The 25,464-nt window shown below is 36.3% G+C and overlaps 1 protein-coding gene, 1 non-coding gene and 1 pseudogene across 4 annotated transcripts in view; 2 read left to right on the top strand and 1 right to left on the bottom strand.

Moving 5' to 3' along the window:
* Gmds (GDP-mannose 4,6-dehydratase) overlaps positions 1-25,464 on the bottom strand; it is a 615,427-nt gene that overhangs the window by 365,197 nt on the left and 224,766 nt on the right. The gene's annotated exons all lie outside the window — the stretch shown is intronic.
* Positions 1-25,464, top strand: part of LOC101958985 (chondroitin sulfate N-acetylgalactosaminyltransferase 2 pseudogene) — a 105,781-nt pseudogene that overhangs the window by 18,227 nt on the left and 62,090 nt on the right.
* Positions 9,534-9,605, top strand: Trnaa-agc (transfer RNA alanine (anticodon AGC)). The gene has a single exon. It is a non-coding gene; the product is annotated as a tRNA-Ala (tRNA).

A 25,464-nucleotide genomic window follows, 5' to 3' on the forward strand; every position in this document is an offset into this window, starting at 1 on the left:
TTTTTTATGTACACTTTATCTCAAAAAATACAAAGTGAGAGTTAGCTAGGAAGAGCGAATCTTCCTGTTAAATATGGCCATTATAGAACTCATCACATTAGGGCTAATTTATATAAACACCTCCTAAATTTCTTAGGTCCCCCACCCCAGTTTCCTCCCTTGGCACTGTACTCAAAAATGGTTGCTGAGACTTTTTTTTTTTTTTTTTGTCCAGAAGCTGCTGGTATTTTTATATAGATTTCAAGGTAAGTTTTAAATTGCTCACTCTTATGTTAGAGTCTTCCCTTATCTAACTCCACCCCACCTGTCCACAAGCACCTGTTAAGTGTTGGGAGCAGGCTCCCTGAGAAGAGGTCCAGGGCTCTTCTAGTACCAACTGAGGTGGTGACAGTGCACACATAAGCCAGTCTTACTGGCTATCTGGAAATGTGGAGAGAGGCGGGGCTTGTTCCTGGTCTCTTGTCAAACTCAAAGAAAAGCAAGCTGCCATGGGCTGGGGATATGGCTCAAGCAGTAACGCACTCACCTGGCATGTGCAGGGCCCTGGGTTGGATCCTCAGCACCACATAAAAATAAAATAAAGATGTTAAAAATTCTCTCTCTCTCTCTCTCTCTCTCTCTCACACACACACACACATATACACACATACACAGACACACACACACACACACACACACATTCTCTCTTAAAAAAAAAAGAAAAGAAAAGCAAGCTTCCAACACATGTTCTTGACTCATGAGAAATATCTCCCCCACTTTCTTACACTAGGATATACAGAAACTATTTCAAAAGTGTGACAAGGCAGGACACTACCAGGTTGGGGTTGCTTCTCCTCACACAAACTGAAACAAAGCCTGGCTTACTCCCTTCTAATCCTTCTCTAACTGCATCTTCTTCAATGCTATTAGGAGGTCCCCGTCACTTCCTAGGGGCATACATTCTGGCCTGTTGCCCTCTCTCTCTGTCCAAACCCACTCAGCCCTCCCTGGTCTAAGGAGTATCAGATGCAATATGGGGCCAGACCCAGAACTCCTTCTGAGCAATAGTGCCATTTTGGGTATGTTCCTGAGCCTTCCTCTGCCTCAGTTGCTTAATCTATAAAAGGGGAACATTTGTATTATTTACCCTATAAGGTAACTATAAATATTTTTCCCACTTCAGTACTTAAGGAACTATGCTGCTAACTCCTGGCCCTAGTTGACTTTCCAATGTGACCTCTGTAAGCCAAATGCTGGAGTGAAGAAAATCCTCCACTGATTGAACTTTTGCTCAGATGCTGTCTTTACTCCCCTCTGGTAATTTGGCTGGTTCTCTGCTGCTCTAGTCATTAACATATATTCTTAGTTATTAACTACCACTGGATCATAACCCTGATAAATCTCAGCCCCTCACCAGTTGATTTTGTTTTTTCCTCTACTCTAACTCCTAGGCGGACCAGGAATGAGCCTAAGTGGGCATTGTTAAACTTAAGTATAGTAACAGTAGTAAAGCAGTCAATGTGATATTTATTCACTTCTTTTTAAAAAATATTATTGATGATGATGATGATGATGATGATGATGATGATGATGATGATGCAGTAGTTGGGATGGAACATAGAGCTCTGGGTAAGCTAAGCAAGTGACTAAGTCACATTCCTAGTCCTTGTTCCCTTTGTTAACTAGCTCTCTCTTGGGTCCCCTACTCTGCTCACTGCTCCTATCCTTTCCTCTTATTCTCTAGCAGATTATCCTTCTATCTCACTCACAAAACAGAGGACACAAGATCCATTTCCTCTACATATAAAACTCTACCAGTCTTCCAGTATTTTCTGCTGCTTTAACTGAGAGATGTCACTATTCCTTAGCAGGTCTAATTTTTCCCTATATCTCGTTCTAGCCTCTTCTTGTCCTCCTAACTTAACCCTCTTTCTCTGGTCTCATAAATTAAATGTGCATAAGGCACATTTCCCTCCAACTAGCCTATTCATCACACTCTAGCATTATCAAAGACCTTAGAGAAGAACAATCTAGATTTCAATTTCCCTTCTTTACCACCAAATTGCTGGTCTCCTGCAATCAATTCTTTGGAAGGTTGCCAATGATGTCCTAACTGTAAAACCTTGGATTTCCCTGGGTATCAACCTCACTCTTCCCATGACTTCTATGACTTTATTCTGGCCAAATTCTTTCCTGATCTCTCTGATTGTTCTTTCTCCACTCTCAGAAAGGCATTGTGGTACACGTCTGTAATTCCAGCTACTCAGGAGGTTAAAGGTGTGGGTGTTATTTAAGCCCGTAAGTTCAAGACCAACCTGGCCAAAATGGTGAGAACCCCCATCTCAAAACTAAGAAACACACACACCCCACTCTCTTCATTAACACTTCATTATCTTCCAGTTCTTTTTCATTGCCTAATTTTCAGGGCTGAACAATTTCCCCAGAAAGATATACCAAAGTCCAAATCCCTAGTACCAAAGAGCATGATCATATTTGTAATTAGGATATTTGCAGATGGAATTAAGTCTAAGTCATAGCAGTGCCCTTATCAGAAGGGAGAGAGACAGACAGTGGAAGAACATCACATGGTGATAAAAGAGTTACAGAGATTGGAGTTACACAGCTGTAGGGCAAGGGGCACTGAAGACTGCTGGCTGGGCCCCAGAAGCTCGGGCAAGACTCCTCTATAGATTCCCAGGGAGTGTGGCCCTGCTGATGCCTTGATTTCAGATACTAAATTTATTTTGTTTGAGCCACTCAGTGCATGACACTCTGTCATGGCAGCCCTAGGAAACTGGTGCAGTTGAGTGTACACTTGAAAACTCTTCTCCTTACAGCCACTCAGATGACTGAACCCACACCTAAGTTCTGAGTATTCCCCAAGACTACCATACTCACCAGGAACATAGTCTAGCCCTTATCAAGCTGCCCCGCAAGCCCGTCAACCTCAACTTGTCTAAATTCTCATCCAACTGACCTACCACCACTCCTGCCTTTGCTTTCTACCAGATTGCTGGTCCACCTCACCTGAAGAAAGAAGAATCATCACCACCTCACTCCCTTTCTTTGGCCTCATGTCTCCTCATTCCCACTGCCATCCTCCCAGACCCAGTCCCTTCATCATCCATCTACACTGGTTTCCATGTTGCCCCACAGTATGCCAGGCACTTTGTGGCCAGGGGGCTTTGCCACTCAGTTCATGCTGCCTGAAATAGTTCCCCCCTGGAAATGTACCCTGTCAAAACCTTCCGATTTTGTAGACTTTGTGTTCAACTGTCGCCTTCTGAATGAGATTCTGTCACACATGCTCCTTCTACATCCACCCAGCACTCTTGACCTCATGGTCCATATAATTGATTGCCTCCTAAAGAACATAACACCTGCATGCCCGCTGGCATCTAAACTTGGTATTACCATCCATGTTTCCCTATGAACAGACAGACTCCTCACCAGAGATCACTCAGAACAGTACTTGGCACAAAGAAAGTCCTAAGAATTAATTAATTAATCCACAGTAGACTAACAGCCTTCTTGAAGGCACTGCACTTTCCAGTTCTGTCCAACACACAGATCTCCTGCCTACCCACAGATTCCATGTGTTCCTATTTGAAATATTTCACAAATAAAAAGAAAAAAACTGTTAGAAGAAAAATGGTCTGGCACCACAGATGTGAGCAGATCACCCTGCTGCTTTTCCTACAGAGTAAAGGTCACACTCTTCCACGGGATGCTCACAGCCCTTTGTAACCTAGACACTGCCCATTTCCTCTGTCACCATCACATCCCTTGCCTTGCCTCTCCCTAGACCCCTACTTCTACTGTTTATTCAAACTGCCAAACCACTCTTCCTTCTCCAACCAAGTCATGGATCTTCTCCCATCAAAGACTGCTTATAGTTTTTGTTTGTTTTCTTGCTGTCTGATTCATGTGGTGAATTCTTGACCAACTTGTCCCTCTTTTGGTAATGCTTAAATTCCTGGAACTACATTAGGTAATTCCTTCTGTCACTTTTGACATTACCCATTCTGCTGTGGACATGAAGGCAGAGTTTATAGCCTTTCTACCTCAGTGTGGCTGGCCTTGGCAGAGGGCCTGGCATGGTGTAGATGCTTAACATGCTTCTGTTGTGGGTAGTTGCTGAAGTAAAAAACAAGATCTTACCACAAAAGGTATAGGATTTTCATCAAGCAAGACACAAAAGTGTATGATGGAGGCTTTTATATCTATCCTTTTGGAACTGACCATATTTTATTATTATTTCTTTTTTGTTCTTCATTTTCAGAAGTTATCAGAAAACTGTATTGTATAAATGCTTAAGTTAGAGCTAGCGTTACACTATTTTTTAAAATTTTCTCTCCAGACCTCAATTTTTAATAGCTCCTTCTCTAGTAAAGAAATTTAACCTAGTAGTTTCTGGAATTTGAGCATATTCTATCCTAATTAGCTAGCTCTAGCTATCAATTTCATATATTCTCCCAGTGCTAATGTGACAGTGATGAGAAAAGTCATAACTCCAGGAAGTTCTTTGATCACCCACCACCTCCCACCACTGTCCTCATACCTGTCACAGTAACCCAGAATTCTTGACTTAAAAGTATTTTTTTAGGGCTTCAAAGAACTGAAGATAGTAACCTCTGACATGTTCTACCACAGTAACTGCATTGCTGCAATGATTATGGGAAACTAACATAAAAGGAATTTAAGAGCTTATTTTATAGGAACATAGTATACTTAAGAATCTGAATAATTTTCTTGTTCCTTCAATTTATACTCAGATTCTTTGGCTCCCAAGACATATAAACCCACATTGTCTATTTTCTTGTTCTTTTCACACTAAAAGACATTTGGATTATAATGTCCCCAAACAGAGAGACACACACATACATGTACCTTTCCAACTATCTCTCCTCAACCAAAACAAATATGGATACAATTACAATACAAAGTCAGTTTGTGAAAGTAGAAGATTACACTCTTAGGTGATGTTAATGTCATTTCTGAAAATAATTCTTGGTGTTTCAGTTCTCCCATGAGGGTAATCATATGCTATATTCCATAATTTGTAAGCTTATAATTTTCACAAAGCATCAAGAAGGCAAGCCATAAATAATTCCTCAACAGACATTTAGGGAACATTTAACCAGGTCAGACACTGTGCAGAGTTTGGGAAAAGAAGAATGAACAAAGAACAAACTTTGTCATTAAGGAACCCATGATACATCTGGGACACATACATTCAAAGAAGTAAAAATATTAAAGTCTATTTAATGCACAATAAGAACTACAGACAAGTGTTATACACACAGAAAAGGGAGCTAAATAAGTAAATACATCCTAGGGAGCCTGAGGCTTCAAGAAGGGGGAGATATTTAGCTGAGCTATGGCAGATAAATGGGGGCAAAGGACACACAGAGGAAATGGCACTCATTGGCACCATGGGCTTCCGCTTTCAAGAAGCAAAGTGATCATGTTCACTGGTCTCTCCTACTTTACAGGATCATGTTGAAATCACTAAAGACATATAAAATTGAGAAAGAAATCAACAGTAACCCTAAAAATCAGAGAAGGGCACATTCAACACAAGTAAACTAAAGAATTTTTGAACAATATAAAACATGTGATTAAGTAAAAATAATCAGTGCTGAGTTGGCAACAACACAACACAGACCAAGGCACATGTCTTATAAGAAGTGATAGGTACCTCATAAGAACTATCACAAGTCCATAAAAGCAGCCACTTGGCTATAACCAGCAGAAACAAAGTGGCACTATTGTGGTGCTTGGAAAGGACAGCTCACTGATTAATGTGGCTGCACCAGAGATGGCCATCATGGAAGACATAGGACCACATGGTGTAGGGGGAATGGGGAGACCCTGTTCACCCCACCTCTATGTATCTCTCAGCCCCTTCCCTGATGGCTATAGGTCTGACTGCACTCAGGTAGCCTGTGACCAAGCACTACCAATCTCAGACCCTATCACCACAATTAGGGACTCCATTAGAGCTTCCCAAATCAGAGTGGCTGAATCAATATTCTCTTCCCATCTTGTCTGAGAAGATAAAACAAAAAATTCAATCCCATCCTGTGTAAATGGTTCAATGATAATTATGCACTTGGAGAAATGAGATATTAAATTACTTTTCCACCACTGCATCCAACTATATGATGTCCAATGTTTCTCTTGCTAAGAGGATCTTCAACCACATATGCACAAGTCTCAAAACTTTCTGTTTATTCTCAGATATCATCACTCCAATTCTCTAACTCCTCCTCCAATAGAGGCCAGCTTGGTGGTTCTGAGCATTGGTTTGGCAAGGGCCAGGCTCTACACAGATTCTTCTCCCAATCCAGCACCTGTGACTAGAAACAGAAGCACTGCCTGGTTCGAGGAACACCTCTTCCCAGTTCTGCTTATCTGTATGACATGCCATTTCCTGCTTTTTGGTGATCCCTGTTTCTATACCTAACAATAACCATCCAGGTCACTGAACAGCAAGTGAACACATGCTAACTCAGGCATGGTTTGTTAGAGTTAGCTCTACAAAATGGGTGAGGCAGAAATAGAGCTACCACTGCAAAGGGAGAAATCTGGCTTTAGAACAGCCTATTCTAATAGGCTCCACAACCCCAACTACTATTTCCAGTAGCAGCTGCCCTTCTTCATCATTGGAATTTCCTCATCAAGAGGCCATTCTTGCCAGGCACAGTGGTACACTCCTGTAATCCCAGTGGCTTTGGAGGCTAAGGCAGGAAGATTGTAAGTTCAAAGCCCGCCTCAGCAACAGCAAGGTGCTAAGCAACTCAGTGAGACTCTGTCTCTAAATAAAGTACAAACAAAAAAAAAAAAAATAGGGATGTGGCTGAGTGGTTGAGTGCCCCAGAAAAAAAAAAAAGTATTTCCAAGTATTGTAACAGCAAGAAGGTAGCTATTCCATTGCAATCCTTTCTCCTTGCCATGAAATTTCTGTCCAGGTCTTGCCTTGTCTTGTCTTCTCTTCAATTAGTTAGGACTGAGCTCATGTACAAGTGATAGAAAAGCCAGATAAGAGAAACTTAATCAAGATAAAAGTTTATCTTGCACTCATTTGAGCCAATTGATAGACAGAAAGGGCTAGTATGACGTCCCCAAAATTATTAGGGAACTTTTTCTTTATTCTATATATTGTTCTACTATCTACATTGTATGGCTTCCAACCCTTGATGTAAAATGGCTGCTGGAATTCTTACCATCACATTCATCTTACCATCAATACGATTCTTTTTCACCCCCTTTACAGATGTTTTTTCAAGCAGCTGGCACACATCATTTCTGCTCAAAAACAGAGCATATTTTAGAATATGGTCACTTGTCTACACCTAACTACAGGAGGAGCATGAAAATGTAATTTTGCAAGAATATACTCAAATAAAATTAATAATTCCATTATGTAGAAGAGGAGAACAGAAACTAAACAATCAACAGCTTCTGACATGCTACTTAAACAGATTTCCATTTAGAAATAAGATGTCAGGTCCCGCCCAGGGCCCCCTTGAAACACCACTAATTTTTCTAGGCAAGTCTTCTGCTGTGCACCCCGTCTCAGTTTGGTGAGAAGGGAACAGCCACAGCACTGCCCAGTGGGCCAATGACTCATGCCTAATAATTCTATCCCCTCTTCCTGATCAATCTGTTCTGATGGATGGAGAGAGAAAGGTACTAGGAGGAAAGAGAAAGTGCTAGGAGAAGCAAAGAAAGTTCTTATGATGTTTCTTAGACCCTGAGGAGGAAGGGATGAGGTCCCAGTTTGAAGTATTTTTTTTTTTAATGTAAAGGCCTCAATGGGTCTAGGATTTCTTCTTAGGATACAAATCACCAGTATTCAGAAAGAGAAAATATTCCACTCAATATCTTGTGATAGTATTACAGGGATAGTGACTAGAAGACACATTGAAGGGAAAGCCACCTTTTGGTCTATGGTCCCCTGGAGAGTTCAACACCACAGGCCAACTGGTGTATAGACCCTCCAAAAGGAGAGGGCAAAAAGAGATTTTCACCTCTGCTGAGGGCAGGGGTGCTTTCTTACTACCAACACCAACCAGCTGACATCTCCCTTCATAAAGATGTGCATACTGTGAAGAGTTTCGAAACCTGGAGGAAAGTCAGTACCAAAAAATGGGAGAGAAGTCAGGCTGACTAAGTACAGTAAAGGTGCCTCTGCAGCATGCTCAGGGTGATCTCAAGATCTCAGTCCTCAAGACCAGAAAAAGGCTACTGTGAAACATAAAGAACAACTAAGGCCCAAGAAAAGCTCCAGAAAACTAAAGCCTAGTAAACAAACAAACATGGAGGAAAATTAAGATTTTTGATCTAGAAGACTGACTGAAGGAAGGTAATCTTCTAGAACATGGAGGAAAAATCGTGAGTAAACAGATGAGAAACAAATGCCATTCCCAGGAGGTAACACTGCTACCTAACAAAGAAAAGAAAAGGAATAATCAACTGGAACACACCCCTGAGAATAAAGTGCCAGAGGAGAACACTGTTAGGCCACATGTACCTAACTTCCTGATAAACTACAAAGGTGTAAAACTAGAGAAAAATCACAATGAGCTCCCTAGTAATAAGTTAAGGATGAAAAGGAAGGAGGATAAGAGAAGGCAGGAAGGCAGGTGACAGGGAGGGGATACGCAATGCTAAATGCTAGAAGAGCTATAATGACACAAATATGAAGGCAAGGATTATGACATAAAATATAACATTAAGTGTGGAAAACATTTTTTTAAAACAAGGAGATTAGACATTATCACCAGGAACAAAATATTTTGTGGGAAGTGCTACAGCCCCCGCAAAAAAAAAAAAAAAAAAAGATCCAAGTAAGTGGTACAATGTTATAAACAATGAAGATAATAAAAACTATAATTAGATAGGGCATGTTCAATAAAGTAGCTGTAGAATTAATGGCAATTATTCAAAAAGACATTAAAAGAAAAAATGAGACTGATTTAGTAATTAACATGTAAATTATTTCTATAAAACCTAAGTCTGAATAGAGTTGGCAGACAAGCAAAGGCAAGTACAGGATTTCCTTCCCTCCTTGGCAAAGATTCAATGTGATGAAGAAACTTAAAGGTCTGAGATAGAAAGATTCAAATATTCTTATGAGAAATAGTTAACAAAATAAAGTTAAAACACAGAACTCCAGAATGAGTTCTCTAAAGAAACCAATATTAAGAAGAAACATCAAAAATAATCCAAAAGAAATAAAAGAGAACACAAATTAAAAAAAAAACCCAGAACACAAATTATTATTTATTTTTGTGGTACTGAGGATTAAACCTAGACCCTTGTGACAGCCCTAGAACTTTTTTTTAAGAAAAGGCAAGAATTAGAGCAAGGAGATCAATATTTTCATAGCTATAACAGCCTTGATTTCTTTTGTAATGATAAAAATTTCTTTGAGTATTAACAAAAATTAATTATATGTTATTTTCAATACAGCTGCATGAAATAACATGAAGCAGAAAAAAATGTACAAAGATAAACAAATAATAATAAAAATGCAGACTTTGGGCTGGGGTGTACCTCAGTGGTAGAGCATTTGCCTAGCATGCACAAGGCCCTGGGTTCAATCCCCAGCACTGGAGAGGGGAAAAAACTAAAATATGAACATAAAGAAACACAGATTTCAAATGTATAAAGTGCAAATAATTGGAAATTCAAGCAGAATTAGACAATTCAATTATATTTAGAGGATTTCTAAATAAACCTTTGAATCTGAAAGACTAAGAAGTCAAAAATAAACAAAGGAAGATAGAGGTGTGAGGGGTGGGGGAGCTGGAGGAGGTACAGGTATGGTGACTGTAGAGTCCCTAAGACTCAGCTCTGGCTTCCTGACTTTCTAGATGGGGTGGATGCTCTCCTTGCATTGACAGGACAACAAAGAAGAACATGAAAGCCCAGCAATAGCAAGTCCTGGGACAGCAAGCAGTTAGGGAAAAATAGGATACAAAGAAAGTCATGAGCAGAGAATCTGCACAGAGGAGTGAAAGATAAGGAACATGACAGGTGAGCTGGGGCCTTAGACATCAGGACAGATTTTTCCAAGAAAATTCTTTTTCCAAGGATTTTTTTCCAAGGGCATACCTAGACGTCTCTAAGATACACACCTATGAAGGCTCTGAGAAAATAGAGGCATGCAGGAAAGGAGAACAGTAGCAGGGAAGTAGACGGACCATACAAAGCCCTGCAAAACCACAACCTAATTCCAGGTAAGGAAAAAGGTAAGGAAAGTCATGCTAAGTCTGCATCGGCCTGCATTCATCTCTGCAAACAAAGCGTAAAATCTGAAGTCTTTTAGGGAAATGAAGATGCTAGAGCACAGAGCCAACAGTCAATAAATGCCTGCTCAAGGAGGAACAGGAAAGCACACACCATTAATTCTTAACTTACCTCAAGATCACAACACAAAGACATACAATTTTAGTTGAAGGACAATACAATGTTAGGAAGAAAAAAACCTATTGTGTTTTTTACATACATGCATAAAATTAAAAACTTTAAGATATGCATTAATAGTATCTTAACAGTTTATATATTATTATGTATATTACATGCAGAAAAGGACACAGAAACTGGGAGCTGAGTGAATCATACAAAGCTCATATATACATTATACAATATTAGATATTGTGTTATTATATATATTCCATAATATATAATATATATTTTATATTATAGAGATCATACTATGTATTATATATTACATATGCAAAATATTTATACATAATATATAAACTGTTTCATATTCTTATGAGAAACAATCAGCAAAACAAAGTTAGAATGCAACTCATGAATATATATGTATAATAAATTATATAATATATATACATTATGAGCAGAAAAATATCTGTAAGTACCCAAAACTGTTAGAAAATTTCTGTAATAAGTTATTTGATGTCTCCTTAAGATCTACTTACTAGTGTACTGACAGATTTTGAAGGCTATCACCATAGTCAATTCTAGAACACTTTAATTATCTCAAAGGAAGCTCTGTATCCATTCATTAGCTGCACTCCTCTGAACTCCATGGTTCCATCCCTCTGCCCACCTTACCAACCACTAATACACTTTATTTATCTATTACCTATTGTGGATATAATGTATAAACATGAACTTTAATTACTGTCTTCTTTCACTTTGTATATTTTTAAGTTTCATCCATACTATAATGTGTAAAGAATGTGTGCCACTCTTTTTTATGGCAAAACAGCATCCCACTATGTAACAATGTATAAAATATTTCATCCATTCAATAGCTCATGGATATTTGTACCATTTCATTTTAAGATACTATGAATAATACTGCTGTAAACATTGTTACACAAGTTCCTATGTGGACCTCTACTTCCATTTCTCTTGGATAGATACCTAAGAGTAGAATTGCAAGACCTTACGGTAGCTCTGTTTGATCATTTGGGGATGTACAGACTGTTTTTCCAAAATTTTCAAAAATTTTACATTCCCACCAAATGCATATAAAGATTCTAATTCTCCCATTTCTTCACAAACATAGTCATTATCTGACTTCTACATTCTAACCATCTTAATGGAGATGAAGTACTATTCTACTGTGCTTTATTTGTACTTCCCTGATGACTAATGATGCTGAGTATATTATTCAAGCTTTCTGTCACTTTAGTAAAATATCTCAGACAATTAATTATAGAGAAAAGGTTTATTTTGGCTCACTGTTTGAGAAGTTCAGTCTACAATCAGTTGGCCCTGTTGCTTCTGGGCCTCTGGTGGGTTGCTTGATGGCACTGGTAGAGTACCTGGCAGAGGAAAACTGTTCATTTCATGGCCAGGAAGCAAAAGAGAGTAAGGGACCAGGGTTCCACAATTCAACTCAAAAGGCACACCTCTAAAGACCTAAAGACCACCTGCTATGTCTTATCTCTTACAAGCTCTTCTGCCTCCCTGGGAACCAAACCTCTAACACAAAAGCCCTAGGGGACATTTAAGATCAAACTATACCATTGAGCATATTTTCATGTGCTTATTGGCCATTGTGCATCTTTTTCATCTGAGAAATATCTTCTTCAATCTTTTCTATTTTTAATTGGGTTGTTCATCATATTATTATTGGGTTGTACAAGTTCTCCTGTATTCTAGTTATATACCCTTTATCAGATAGATGATTTCCAAATAGTTTCCTCCATTCTATGTGTTGCCTTTCACTTTCTTCATATTTCTTGAAGCACAAATGTCTTAACTTCATGAGGTTCAATTTTTTCTTTTTTTTTTATTTGGGCTTTAGTATCATAATTAAAAACCCCGACAAATCCATGATCATGAAGATCCTTCCTGTGTTTTCTTCCAAGAGTTTAACATTTTCTTTGTTTTACTTTATTAATGTCTTCAGTGAGTTACATTCTGAAATGGATTCTAAGAGGAAGCACACAGTTGCTGAATAACCAGAGCTATATTTAAAATTTGTTTTAAAGAGTTTGTTTAAAGATGGTCCTGAAGGGAAAATTGAGCTTATATCAAGTCTCAGGGTTGCATGTTCTTTGCTCTATCTCCTTCCAGAATCAAGGGTATGTTAATTCTTTAACAAATATTGTTGAGTGCCTACCCATGTTAAAGAGTAGTAGTAGGGTGGGCAAACACAGTATTCTTGCCCTCATGGCTCTTCTATTCTAGTAGAAGAAAATGAACAATCAACAAAAACTATATACAAGTTGGTTAGAAGCATTGCAGATATAAGGCAGGATGAATGAGGGATGGAGTTAGAAACTAAAGTGAAAATGAAAACATTGCCAAAAGATGCTCTGACTTCAATGTTTCCTATCATCTTTTCTTTCTTTTACTGTTTGAGATCTTATACAAACTAATGTTGAACACAATAAAAAGTCTTTAATATAAAATTGAAAAATTCTTCCAATGTCACATATTGGACATCTTATTATGATACCTACCTTTTATTAATTTCAGGAACATAATGGTGAAGAAAGCTCTAGGTTATTTAGCTATATTATATAATAATTTTGAATTATATCTAAGGCAAACATCACAGACTTTTGAGCCCCAAATCCATAAAGAAGAGAGCCTTTTTTAATGCTATAACAGAAATCACAAATATCACACTTAGAGAACAAAATTAAATTCACCATCTACTTGTTGAGTGGCTAGAAACTTCAAAACACTACACTGAAAATGGATCCTAAACTCAATACAAATTAAAATACTTACCAGAAAATTTACCACTTTTACTTTGGTGCAAAAAAACTTCTTGGTTGAACACTTGAATTTTTTTTCCCAAATTATTTTCCAAATACCAAAAGTCAGGGGAAAAAAAATAAGAATACATTTAACATGAAGAGTTCATGTCTGAACATGAAGCACCTTGGCTACCACCAGACCATATTCTACAACAGAACATGTGATAATGAATTACATGTTTCCTAAGCTAACATACCTGTAAAGGAATGTCAGAGTAAAAATCAGAGTTCAATTTTGGGATAATTTTCTGCTTAGTCATAACTAATCTAGGTATAGAGAAAGCCATAATGACAATATTGCTGATGAATGATGATGATGAGGTGTTAGATGTTATCTTATTAGTATCCTTTATATTCCTATGACATAATGACAGAGTACATGTTATTTCAATTTTGTAAATTGGGAAATCATAAACAATATAATTTACTTAAAATTCCAATGAATCAAAATGCTGCCAGACTCAATGACCAATGAGAGCACTCTGTGTACTAAATCATAAATTTAAAAAGCATATGTCATTTATAACTGTCTCAAAAGAACCTAACACAAATGAATGCATAAATTTCCAAGGAGCAGTAGCAATTAGTTTTAAAGGCACTCAGGAGAGGAAGACTTGCTAAGAGTGACCGACCATTCACCTTAATCATAAAATATTTGCCTGATAATCTCAAATTACTCAAATTGGAATACAATAAAATTTAACAAATTCTTTTTTTTAAATCTGCCTTGCAGTGCAGAAGGATAAAATGATCTCAGGAATCAATCAACACCTTTCAAAGGTCTGGGAAATAACTAACTTGAGCTTAAGCCAGGACCCATTATTTTAAATTGTTATTGCATCAAAATCTTTTACTGTGACTTCTTTTCCAATGCTACATCTTACACAGCAAGAAAAAAATACGATAACCTGATGAGATGTTCACATAACATCCTACTCTGTAATATATCACACAGTTTAAACAGCAACGTTTTCAGAGCACTTTTTCTGGTTATAGGCCACAGTTAAAGTCAAAAGCTATAGAAGCCATTAACAGGTTGCTGTTGGTATTGGGGAGATAACACACGGGTGGAAAATGTTCTAATTAGCATGTGCAACCCTGAGTTCCGTCCCCAGCATAGATGAAAGGACACCATTATTTATTATACTTTATCATAAAATAATCACCCATTACTACTTCACAACAAATCAAAAATTGAGAATAGAATTTAGTCATTTTAAAAATTTTACAATTCATTATAACTAATTTTTTTTTAAATTAAAGTTTTTCACAAATTCTTCTCTTAAGTCCTTCCAGACTATATCAGATATGATATACCAAGGAGCTTTGACAACCTACGAACTAGCTGATAGACACAGGGACATGACACAAAAGATTCCATCTGTTAGGGTTGATTCAGTTTTCCTACTGACTGGACTGTTCTGAACTATCACTGGGTCTTGTGGGTAATACTAAAATTCTATACTTGGCATTGTCATGAAACAGGAAAGAAATCCTGAACACTAGATCCCCTGACATTTCTGAAATTATGTGAGGAGAGCAAAAGTTATAGAAATAAGAATTAAAGGGGAAAAAAAAGATAACCTGATGAGTTAACCTGTGTGACTCTGTAATATGTCACACAGTTTAAAACAGCAAAGTTTTCAGAGCACTTTTTCTGGTTATAGGGTACATTTAAAGCCACAAGCTATAGAAGCCATTAAAAGTAAAGTAACCGGGAGTCAAGACAGGGCCTTATTTTAAGCAGATTTTAAGTGAGTTTCTGATGTTTAGATTCAATATTGCTCTTTAAAAATATCTTTTTAGTTCTTGATAGACATTTTTTAAATTTATTTATTTTTATGTGGTGCTCAGGATCAAACCCAGTGCCTCACACGTGCTAGAAAGCACTCTACCACTGAGCCACAACCCCAGCCCCAATACTGCTCTTTAGAAAATAATTTGAGCTAATGTTTGATATTAGTTGCTGAAAACCTATCTATAAAATATAGCAGATAGAATAAAGCTTGATAAAGTTCCATAGATTTAATAACTAGATTAGGGTGACCTACCATGGTACATAGATTATAAGTGAGATCTATTCAAGTACTTAAGAAGTACTTATGGGTACTTATAAACACAATCCTGTTTTAAGTAGTTTCAACATTCTTGCTAAAATTGTGTTTGTACTATTCGTTTGCTTAGTGGAACTTTTTTCTGAGACAGTTATGGTGAGTTTTAATAAGGCTGTGTCTGGAATAGCTCAAATCTTGACTCAATGGGGCCTAGATTAATAAGGTTTTAAATCACCTCAACATACAAGGCCTCATACAAGATGTTCAGTATCACTAGGATTCAGGGAATTCAACTATATGGTCCAAGCTAAAGGTAAAAAAATTTTAGTCAGAGTCAATCTATCATGGCCATCTATCCCTCAGAATACAATTGCCCCTTTATGATTTCAACTCTTGAAGGGAAAAAGTAGAAACGAATTTGTGTGTCCTGAAAAGAACAGAGACTGGAGTTTCATCCTAAATCAACTGGCATTTTGATATACGAAATCCGGTTTAACAGTTTTGGTTTTTGTTGGATTATTTTCCATAAAAAAATCTAGTTAAATTAAAAGCCTAAACCCCATGGTCTACTACTTCACTGGCTCTATCAGAAATACAACTTCATCTTCTTGATCTCCCATTAACCAAATTGAAGCCCAGGCATCTATCTTTTCCATACTTAAATCCAGTGTGTTCAACCTCACAGAGAAAACGGTTTTTGTCACACACTGAATGTATGGCTTCCAAACTCAGCTGGGTCCTCCACACCACCCAGTACTCCTTTTGATTGCATTTGACTCATGGCTCTTGAGATTCACTCTTTCCTTTGGCTTCTACACACTACCAATGCTAATTATCTTCCCACTTCTCTGATCCCTTGTTTTTTGTTTTTTGGAGGCCAGGGGCATTAGGGATGGAACCGAGACCTCTCGTGTATGCTAAGCAAGCACTCTACCCACTAAGCCCTCTATCACTCTCCAGCAAACTCTTTTCAACCAGTACAATCTTAACTCTGAGTATTCCCAAAGGCCAGTTTTCCCCCATAGAACTCACTCTGTGTACCGATTTCTTCACATTCAGTTAGCACTTAATACACTAATGACCTCTACGTCCTCATTTCTAAGTCAACCATCATTTGAGCTCCTGAGGCCTCATGCCTGAACCTCTCTCACCTACATTCACTTAGCTAAACTGACAGAAATGTAGAAATCATCAAATTCACTGGTTTCTGGGGTGAAGAGAAGTTGTGTTCTATACTCTGCTCTTTTTTTTTTTTTGAATTTTTTAATATTTATTTTTCAGTTCTCGGCGGACACAACATCTTTGTTGGTATGTGGTGCTGAGGATCGAACCCGGGTCGCACGCATACCAGGCGAGCGCGCTACCACTTGAGCCACATCCCCAGCCCCTATACTCTGCTCTTAATAACACATTTCTTAGCAACTGCCACAAAATGGATTTATTGATAGGTAAACCTAAAAAATGAGTATTTTATATGTTATATGCATTCTGCTTTATTTATGTACATGTTGTGTAAACTGAAAAATCACTATCTACATCATTCTACTAAGTCTTCCTTCCCATCAATGATTTCTACCACATTTTCTATTCTACCACCAAAAAGTAGTGTTTTAAGCAATATGCATAGATGGTCTATGTAGGAAGAAAATTCTAATCTGTTATATGACTTCTTGTCTTACAGTTTTCCCTAGGGGTAGAGAAAAGAGACAAAGATAAAGATTGCATACTCATACTCTTTGTACTCTTATAAACACAACAGAAAATAATAAACTCCTCTAGAACACACAGACTAAGGTGAGCAGGTTTTGATGGGATGGAATAACTACAATATTCTCAGCCTTCAATAGTTGTAAGGCGTGAAATGCAGGGAAGTGTCTCAGACTCCCTTAGGCATGCCAATATGCCATAAAATTACTCCCTTAAGAGCTCAATCTCAAGCCCTAGCTTCGAGCTTGCTCTGGCGCTCTCTCTCTCTCTCTCTCTCTCTCTCAGAGGGGGAGGGGTTGTTGGTGGTGAGAAATACAAAGTGTGCTGCTGAGTAAACCAACCATCAAAAGCAAATAATACTATTATAACATACCATAAATGTCTAAAAAATGACATTCTTATTCAAGTCTAAGAACACTATCTTTCCAGTTATTTATAATAAAAAATTCTATAAAAACTGAAATCTTTAAGTTCAATAATTTCCTCTTACTATTCTCTGTGTGTGTGTGTGTGTGTGTGTGTGTGTGTGTGTGTGTGTGTGTGTGTGTTTCCTTTCACATTTAAGAATATTTAGTAGCTTGGATTGGGGATGTAGCTCAGTTGGTAGAGTGCTTGGCTAGCATGCCCAATGCCATGAGTTCTATTCCCAGCACCACAAAAAGGAAAAAAAAAAGAATATTTAATAATTTGATATTTTCTAATCCTTGTGTTCTGAAATTCACTTGGTTTTCTCATATAAGGATCTAATTTTTTTTTCCTCTTGAGGTTTAAAGTCAATTGCTCTTCAGAAACATTCACTTTCTGGTCCTGAGTTTTGGCTTCTACTTTCCTTCTTATCTACTCCACTAATTCTGTATAAAGCAAGTTGCTGAATTTATAATCAAGTTTGCTAAAATAAAAATAGAATGCCAGATGTGAGTGCAAACTCTTATTATTATCATTATTTTATATTCAGTATTTCATTTAATATTTATTATAATCCAGGGTACTTGCATTATTATTCTAATTTAAAGAAAGAAAATGGGTAAGTTTGTATTTATTTCTGATTGATTGGCCAGTCACACTGGGAATACATTTCAGACCTTTTGTCCCCCACATACCCTGAGGATGCTACACTTTGTCATTTCCTCATTGTCACTCAAGGAAATCCTAGAGAAAATGTGATAGGACAACTCTCAATAGTGAGAGGGTGTTGCTTAGGTGACTTATATATCTATAGCTTCCCAAGACCCACATTAAACCTCTGAGGGCTGGGGTTGTGGCTTAGCAAAGAACACTCACCTAACATGTGCGAGGCCCTGGGTTCAATCCTCAGTACCCTATAAAAATAAATAAAATAAAGGTATTCTGTCCAACTGCAAAATAAAATTTTTTTAAAAGCCTCTGAAATCAGACTCTGGGGATGGTGGCATTATCTCTAGATGTGTGGCCATATTTGTGAACCAATGGCTTTCAAAATTACACTTCAGACTTAGACTTCATTGTTGGCAAAGGCAGACTGAATTCCAAATCCCGCAATTGAAGTCCTGAGAGATCTTCACAGTACCAAAGAGATATGCTGTTTAAAAGGCAGGAGGAATTGGTGTCACAAATGTTAGATCTGAGAAAAGAGAACTTTCAAACCTGTCTGCCTAATCCATTTTAAACAGTATCCCAGTAACTCACTATGTAGATAACTAAGAGAGCTCATTAATCATCTGAAATCGAGGACTGCATAAATACATAAAGTTGATAATGAACAGCGCTTCCCCCTCCCAGTTGAATGAATTTCCAAATCTCATCTTTTTCTTTTTTTTAATTAAAAAAGTTACTCCATTCTATTGTCCATGATGACTTAAAAATCACCTCTACTGCAAAACCAGCAGCTATTCATGACTCACAGATATACATACACACAGAACATCACAATTTAAGACACGAAGATAATCACCAGATTCCCAAGATACAGAAAAGCAGACTACATCACTTCAGTGAATTCTTCAAAATGTTCTGAATGATTTTGATAAACACATTAATTAAATTTTCATCATAATAAGAGATGAGGCAAAGGTAAACATATATATATATATATATATATAAATTAGGGTTTATAATAGAATAAAATCATGCACAGGGCATTTTAAATCAGAGTAATTACTGGCTCATTTCCAAGTAAGTGACATCACATGGACACTCAACTAGAAAGAGGGATCTCTGAACCTCAGTATGGAAAGTTTTATCTCTTGAATCAAGTTATTAATTAATAAATTAAAGAATTATTAATAAATTAATTAATATTAATAAATTAAATAAACAAATTAAAGAATTTATTTATTGATATATTTCATATATATATTATATATTTAATCATATATTGATATATTTATTGATATATTTCATATTTCAAGAAAAGAACACGACTATAGAGGACTAAGATGATTTTATGGCTATAATATTCTAAAAAAATTCTAATTTTTGTACTCTTGAACAAAGAACTCATGGAGTCGACTCAGTGATGAGCTCTCCAAAGGCTGAATGGAAACTGTGAGAAACCTCTCCTGTTCTAACAGCAGCATCAGGTACTAGCCAAGCAAGAACCCTATGGAGGGAAGGATTTGAAAAGAACAAGTGAAACCCAGAAACCCAGAACAATTAAGTTCTTGTAAAAGCCACTGATACATTCAAAGCAGCATAGAGGGCTGAGGTGGGATTAGGTGGGTCTAAGAAAAGGATAAATCCAATGCAGATTTTTAAAAATTTTCTAACTTATTCTTTTTGATTTTAATATTTGCTTTTTAGTTGTAGTTGAACACAATACCTTTATTTTATTTATTTTTATGTGGTGCTGAGGATTGAACCCAGGGCCTCGAACATGCTAGGCGAGAGCTCTACCACTGAGCCACAACCTCAGCCCCCAATGCAGATATTTAATCTGAACTCCCAAAGTCAGAAATAAAGAAGATACAAATTGGTAACAGGATAAATCTAAAGCTGGAAAGGAAAAATGACTATCAGAATATGATAAACGCAGCTCATGTTAATTAAAATAGAAAATTAAAACTATGGTCTTCATCTCTACCAGCAGAATTCTACAAAGCATAAAAAATGTTATTGTATTTTCAAGGACAATTGCTTGTATTTATTTTGAATAGAGCTTCAATAACCAATGGGAAAATAGTAAATGACCTAAATGTTCCTAAAATTCAAGAAAAGTATTTCAAGATAAAATGGTTGAAAATTGTCACAATTTGGTGAAGACTATACTCCTTAGAGCCAAGAAACCTGATGAACTCTGAGCAGGATAAACAGAAAGAAAAAAGCAAAGAATATCATAATCAAATCACTGTAAGCTAGTAATACATACAGAAAACATTAAAAACAGAGGGAAACTAAGATGAAAATGAGATTACTTCTCAGAAAATGATATAAAACAGAATATAATGGAAGAAACATTTTTAAAATGCTAAAATCACTAGCATCCCATGTCCACTGAAAACAACCTTCAAAAAAGGAGATGAAATAAAGACTTTGGTGTAGATGAATAAAAGCTGACAAAATTCATTAAGAGCAGACAGATTACATGAAAAGTAAAACATACATAAAATGCAAATTTGTATTCTATTCAAATAAATGAACAACAGAAGTGATAAAGATGTGGGTTAATAAGACTTTTTTCCATATATAAAATGTTCTTTAAACAAGTGTTAAAAGCAAAAGTAATATAAATATATTGTAGGGTCAAGTAAAAATAAAATCTATGAAAATAATAGAACAAAGATCAAATGAAGAAATATAAATGTCCCACTTTCAGCTTCTTGCTATACATGGGATGTGATATAAATTGCCTACAAATAGAGAGTGATAAGATGAATGTGCATATTACAAAATCTAGAACAATCATTTTAAAAATTAAAAAGTAGATACAGGGGCTGAGGCTGTGGCTCAGTGGTAGAGCACTCGCCTAGCATGTGCAAGGCCCTGGGTTTGATCCTCAGCACCACATATAAATAAAGGTATTAAAAAATCACATCAATCTTTAAATAAAAGTAGATACAGAAAAATGAAAGGAGATCAAAAAGAATGCTGTAAAATATCTAATTTACCCCAAATAAGGCAAGAAAAAATTAAAAGAATCCAAGAAAAAAATTAATAATTACAAAAGACTAAAGGCTTCCTGTAATGGGCAATTATATCAAATGAAAAGATCTAAACACTCTCATTAAAAGAAAGATTGTCTGACTAGATAAAATTAGATGACTCAGTTATATATTTTTATGTGAAACACATCTTCAGTATAAAGACAGAAAAAACTATAGGTAAAAAGACAGAGTTTTATCAAGTCAACACCAATCTCAAGGACTTCAGCTCCAACATGTAAAGAGCTGGGAAGTCATTCTTCACATCCTCAAAGCAAGAAAAAATCAGGAACAAATGGAAAACCAATTACTTTTCTTAGATCCATGAGAAAATTGAAGTCACAGGACAAACAACCATCCTAAAATCTGAGGAGACAGGTGAATTCAGACAATCACAGTGGAGACTGGCTTACCTGAAGCTGGCATAGGAGAGCCATAAACTCATAGGAAAATTTAAGTGGTATCTTCAGCGAATTGTTAAAAGGGTAAGTGGGGACTATCTTGGGAGTTAAAAAGTTCTGGGTGTCCTGTCTTAGAAGGGTCCCAACAGTTTCCAGGATTTTACCTACAAGAACTTCACTAGATTCTCATGGGAAAGATCAGAGAAAACCTTCCTACTATTTCAGTGAGGAAAAGAAAAACAGCAACCATTTTGAAATACATATGCTCCTAGATTTATAATTGGGTTATGTCCCAATAAACCCAATGTAAATTGAAAATAAATCTAACATATCCAGTCTGCTATACATCCTGGCTTAGTAGCACAGCACACAGGCGAGTGGGGGTTGTAACCTGCCCATTATCACAGGCTGACTAGGAACCATGGCTGGCGGTCACTGCCTACCATATCACCAGAGAATTTGGACTATATATTGCTAGCCCAGGAAAAGATCCAAATTCAAAATTCGAAGAACAAAGTATGATTTCTGCTGGGTGCATATGGTTTTCACACCATCATAAAGTGAAAAAAATCATAAGTTGAATTTTTAAAATTCAGATATTCAAGAGCATAAGCTGGGCTGTGCTCTGGGACAAAGTACTTTAATACAGCCTTATCTGACCTAGAGAAAGAGTAAACACTCAACCTTGGGCCCATCTATCTTTCCAGTATCCTCTGTAAGAGAAGGGAAAAAATGCTAAGAAACACTTTTTAAGGTCATAAGCCAGGAACTCAGCCCCATCTTTAAAAATGAAATATAATCACAAAATTATAAAATGTTTCCCTTCCAGAATGCCTTACCAACACAGCAGCATTAGTATAACAGGGGATTGATTAGAAGTGAGAAAGCAACAAGCCACTGAAACTATTTAGGAAGGAGTTCTCAGATGATCCCAGACTCAGGAGGGGGAAGAAAGAAAAAAAAACAGGGGTAAACTAGAGGGAAAGCAAGCCCCTGAGACCTATAGCTACAGCAAATACTAAACACAGCCCAGTTCGTGGTCAGATAAATGTCATACCTCATACTAAAAAGCCTACATCTCAGTTCCTATTACCTGATATATCATGTCAAGCTTTCAAGAAGAAAAGGAAAATGTTATGAAAACAAAAAAGAAAAGAAAACTAAAACCAAAAACATAATCTGATGATGTAAAACAAGGATTAGAAGCAGATTCCCATATGACACAAATTTTAACATTATTAGAGAAGGAAGTTATTATAACTATTATTAACACATTAAGGCCCTAAGGGAAAAATGGATAATATATGAGAAAGCTGGGCAAGGGAAGTAGAGCTAGAAGAAGAAATCAAAACACTATAAAAAAGATGAGAAATGCCCTTGACACAGCAAGGAATCAGTGAGCTCCTAGCTATGTCAATAGAAATACTGCAAACTGAAATGCAAAGAAAAAAATATAAAGAAAACAGAACAGAATGTCTAAGAACTGTGAAATAAAGGACAGTATAAGGAGTTAAATTAAAAAAGAACTACAGGTAGTGAAAGAGCACTTCAATAAAGAGTTAGAGGTTGTGAAAAAAAACAAGCAGAAGGGCTGGGGCTGGGGCTTAGAGGCAGAGCGCTCGACTGGCATGCGTGAGGCAAAGGGTTTGATCCTCAGCACCATATAAAATAAAATAAAGTTATTAAGAAAAAAACAAGCAGAAATCCTCAAAATGAAGGAATCAGTAAACCAAATTATAAATTCAACATAAAGCACTACCAACAGACTAGACCACTTGGAAGACAGAACCTCAGACAATTCAGATAAAATATATAACCTTGAAAGTAGAGTTGAACATGCGAAGAAGATGATAAGAAACCATGAACAGAACATCCAAGAATTGTGGGATAACATGAAAAGACCAAATTTAAGAGTGATCAGAATAGATGAAAGAGCAGAGATACAAACCAAAGGCATGCAAAATCTTTTAAATGCCATAATGGAAGAAAATTTCCCAAACCTAAAGAATGGAATGGAAAATCAAATACATGAGGCTGACAGGACCTCAAAAGTACAAAATTAGAGCAGACCCACGCCAAGACACATTATAATGAGAATGACTAACACAGAGAATAAAGATAAAATCTTAAACGCTGTGAGAGAAAAAAAATCAAATTACATATGGGGGAAAGCAATTCAGATCTCAATTGATTTCTCAGCCCAGACCCTCAAAGCTAGGAGGTCCTAGAATAATATATCTCAAATTTTAAAAGAAAATGAATGCCAACCAAAAATTTTATATCCAGCAAAATTAAGTTTCAAATTTGAAGATGAAATTAAAACATTCCATGATAAACAAAAATTTAAAAAATTCACAACTACAAACGCCACTACAGAGCATTCTCAACAAAATATTCCATGAGGATGAAGTAAAAAAAAAAGTGAAAACCAGCGAAGGGAGGATCTACACCAAATGACATTCAACCAAATGAGAAACTAAGACAAATAAAAAATCAGAAATAAATCCAAATGACAGGAAATACAAATCATATCTCAATAATAACCTTGAATGTTAACAGCCCAAACTCATCAATCAAAAGACATAGACTGGTAGATTGGATTAAAAAGCAAGGCCTAACAATATACTGTCTTTAAGAGACTCACCTCATGGCCAAAGACATCAACAAGCTGCAGGTGAAAGGATAGGAAAAAACTTATCACTCATATAGACTGCATAAACAAGCAGGGGTTTCCATTCTCATTTCAGGTAACACAGACTTCAAACCAAAGTTACTCAAAAGAGACAAAGAAGGACATTTCATACTTCTTAAGGGAAGTATATAAAAGCAGGACATAACAATTATAAATATTTATGTCCCAAACAATGGAGCATCTATGTACATCAAGCAAATATACTTTCTTCTCAGCAGCACATAGCTCCTTCTCTAAAATAGACCATATCTTATGCCACAAAGCAACTCTTAGTAAATACAAAAACAACAGAGATAATACCCTGCATTCTATCAGACCACAAATGGAATAAAATTAGAAATCAACACTATAATAAAAAATAGAAGCTACTGTAACAAATGGAGACTAAATAATGCACAATTGAATGATGAATGGGTAGTAAAAGAAATCAAAGATGAAATAAAAAATTCTTAAAGGTAAATGAGAACACTCATAGAACATATCAAAATCTATGGGATACTATGGAGGCAATACTTAAGAAGAAAGTTTATTGCATTGAGTGCATTCATTAAAAGTATAAAAAAATCAACAAATAAATGACCTAACACTACATCTCAAAGCCCTAGAAAAATAAGAACAAATTAACACCAAAAGTAGAAGAAGACAGGAAATAAATAAAATCAGAGCTGAAATTAATGAAATTGAAACAAAAGAAACAATTGAAAAAATTGACAAAACAAAAAGTTGGTTCTTTGAAAAAAATAAATAAAGTAGATAAATCTCTGGCCATGCTAATAAAGAGGCAAAAGAGAGAAAACTCAAATTACTAAACAATAAGATGAAGAAGGAATATCACAATAGACATATAGAAAATACAGAAGATAATAAGAAACTACTTTGAAAATTTATACTCTAATAAAATAGAAAATATTGAAGAAATCAACAAATTTCTAGAGACATATGACCTATCCAAATTGAATGAGGAGGTCAGACATGATTTAAATAGATCAATTTCAAGTAATGAAATAGAAAATACCACCAAAAGCCTACCAACCAAGAATAGCCCAGGACCGGATGGATTCTCAGCAGAGTTCTATAAGACTTTCAAAGAAGAATTAACTCCAATAATCCCCAAAGTATTCCATGAAAAGAAGAGGAGGGAACCCTTCCAAACTCATTCTACAGGCTAATATCACTCTGATTAAAAAAAAAAAAAAAACAGACAAAGACACTCAAGGAAAGAAAACTTCAGACCTATATCCTTATAATGAACAT

The sequence above is a fragment of the Ictidomys tridecemlineatus genome, chromosome 8 (assembly GCF_052094955.1).
Source record: "Ictidomys tridecemlineatus isolate mIctTri1 chromosome 8, mIctTri1.hap1, whole genome shotgun sequence".
NCBI lineage: Eukaryota > Metazoa > Chordata > Mammalia > Rodentia > Sciuridae > Ictidomys > Ictidomys tridecemlineatus.